This window comes from Salvelinus sp. IW2-2015, unplaced genomic scaffold (assembly GCF_002910315.2).
Source record: "Salvelinus sp. IW2-2015 unplaced genomic scaffold, ASM291031v2 Un_scaffold3815, whole genome shotgun sequence".
NCBI lineage: Eukaryota > Metazoa > Chordata > Actinopteri > Salmoniformes > Salmonidae > Salvelinus > Salvelinus sp. IW2-2015.
The window spans coordinates 21,429-24,236 of record NW_019945089.1 but is presented as its reverse complement, the minus strand read 5'-3'; the positions used below and the strand labels follow the sequence as shown (position 1 = coordinate 24,236).

At 43.3% G+C, this 2,808-nt stretch overlaps 1 pseudogene; it reads right to left on the bottom strand.

Annotated features, from left to right (window-relative positions):
• The window catches only part of LOC112076531 (synaptophysin-like), a 26,685-nt pseudogene that overhangs the window by 5,244 nt on the left and 18,633 nt on the right, over window positions 1-2,808 (bottom strand).

Sequence of the window (2,808 nt, the reverse complement as noted above, 5' to 3'; positions counted from 1 at the left end):
TACGCTGTAATGCAATGACGTTACTGTATTCCCACTGTAATGCATGGACGTTACTGTATTCCTACTGTAATGCAGATGGACGTTACTGATTCCTACTGTAATGCATGGACGTTACTGTATTCCTACTGTAATGCATGGACGTTACTGTATTCCTACTGTAATGCATGGGCTTTACAAGTTCAACCAAAACAAGGTTCAGAAAGCCTTAGACTGAGGCAAGAAAAATATCAATAAACCAATGATTCCTTAATAACTCTTTTGGTTTGATTTGTTTCATGGCCAGTGTGTATATATAATGAGACTGGTTTTAGTCCATCAACCTCTTCTCTATACCTCTGTAATATATCTCACCGATGTAGAAACACAACAAAACTAGCAGATGAATCAAATCAAATTTGATCAAATTACAAAGAAGAATTTGTACCAAAATAAATTATAAAATAAAAAGTGTGTAAACTGTTGCGCGGAGGAGCAATCAGTGTTTGGCAGAATTATTGTTACGATTATTTATTTACTAAACTCAAAAACAAACATTTTATTAGTTCCATACATAGCATTACCAAATATTTGTCTATATATTTGTTCATAGTGACATCTATAAAGCACAGACAAATACATTCTCTCAGATTTTAATATTAATATTATCAATATTGTAATCAATTTTTTTCTTCACATTTTGGTACTGTGTTCAAGTTTTTCTTCATGTACTGTCTTTTTTCCCCAGTTACAATAACTAACATCTAGTCCCTCCCCTCTCCCTGTTCCCTTCCGTTTTTTGTGTTTAGGTAACTCTCTACCCCCTCCCTCCCTCATTTACTCAGCACACAGACATATGCACAAACAAACACACAGGAAGGAGTGTGGCATTGTAGGTACTGTAGTTTTCAGGCACCACAATCTCTAGTCTCGCCGCTGACTCTCTGTGGAGAGAAAGAGAAGACAGGAAACATTTAATGAGTGGAAGGAGGCTGCACCGCCACCGCCACCGCCACCGCCACCRAAACCCAATTCTGTTACTTCTATTTTTATCCAGTTGCTGAGTAGAAAGTGGAGGTCGTGAACCAAAACGGAGAATCCTAATTGGGTTCATCATGTATAATTATCATGTGATATCAAAATCAAATCAAATTGTATTTTTGTCACAGGCGCCGAATACAACAGGTTTAGACCTTACCGTGAAATTCTTACTTACAAGCCCTTAACCCACAATGCAGTTCAAGAAATAGAGGTAAGAAAAGATTTACTAAATAAACTCAAGTAAAAAGTCAAATAAAAAGTAACACAATAAAATAACTATAATGAGGCTATATACAGGGGGTACCGAGTCAGTGTGTTGGGGTACAGGTTAGAGGTAATTTGTACATGTAGGTAGGGGTGAAGTGACTATGCATAGATAATAAACAGCGAGTAGCAGCAGTGTAAAAAACAAAGGGGGGGTGGGTGTCAATGTAAATATCCGGGTGGCCATTGATTAATTGTTCAGCAGTCTTATGGCTGGGGGTAGAAGCTGTTATGGGAGCCTTTTGGACCTAGACTTGGTGCTCCGGTACCGCTTGCCGTGCGGTAGCAAAGAGAACAGTCTATGACTTGGTGGCTGGAGTCTCTTTGACAATTTTTGGGCCTTCCTCTGACACCGCCTGGTATAGAGGTCCGGATGGCAGGAAGTTTGGCCCAGTGATGTACTGGGCCGTTCGCACTACCCTCTGTAGTGCCTTAGGTCAGATGCCGACAGTTCCATACCAGGCGGGATGCAACCGTCAGGATGCTCTCGATGGTGCAGCTGTATAACTTTTTTTGTTGTGTGTTGAGGATCTGGGGACCCATGCAAATCTTTTCAGTCTCCAGAGGGGGAAAGGCGTTGTCGTGCCCTCTTCACAACTGTCTTGGTGTGTTTGGACCCTGATAGTTTGTGGTGATGTGGTCACAAGGAACTTGAAACTCTTGACCGCTCCACGAGTACAGCCCAGTGATGTTAATGGGGTGTGCTCTGCCTCCTTTCCTGTAGTCCACAATCATCTCCTTGTCTTGCTCACATTGAGGAGAGGTTGTTGTCCTGGCACCACACGGCCAGGTCTCTGACCTCCTCCCTATTGGCTGTCTCATCTGTTGTCGGTGATCAGTTGTGTCATCAGCAAACTTAATGATGGTGTTGGAGTCATGTTTGGCCACGCAGTCGGGGTGAACAGGAGTACAGGAGCGGACTAAGCAACGCCTGAGGGCCCCAGTGTTGAGGATCGCGTTGCAGATGTGTTGTTACCTACCCTACCACTTGGGGGCAGCCTGTCAGGAAGTCCAGGATCCAGTTGCAGAGGAGGTGTTTAGTCCCAGGGTCCTTAGGTTAGTGATGAGATTTGTTGGTCACTATCGGTGTTGAACGCTGAGCTGTAGTCAATGTGGGTCTTTTTGTATGTTTAATTAATAAAGCTAAATTAAACAGAGTTTAAAGATTTTTTTATAGAAATTGAAATAATATCATATAAAATCATTTAAATATGATTCATAACACCTCAAAATCAACACCCATAATCACCCTTCATAAGATCAATAATGCATTTCACTGTCTAATAACCAAAGTAATATAATAATGTGACTCACCAGTCCCAGCTGCCCACACTTCCTCTTCCTCCTCCCCCTCACATCTGATTGGCGAAGGAGGTGGGGCCTGTCCGTACTCTCCGCCCTCCTGGTTGTAGCCCTGCTGCTGGTTGTATTCTGGCTGGTAGCCCCCTGGGAACCGGCGTACGGGTCCTGCTCGACCCGCCTGCTGCCGTACGAGTCTGGGCGGGCTGCTTCTTCCTGGGAGGAGGC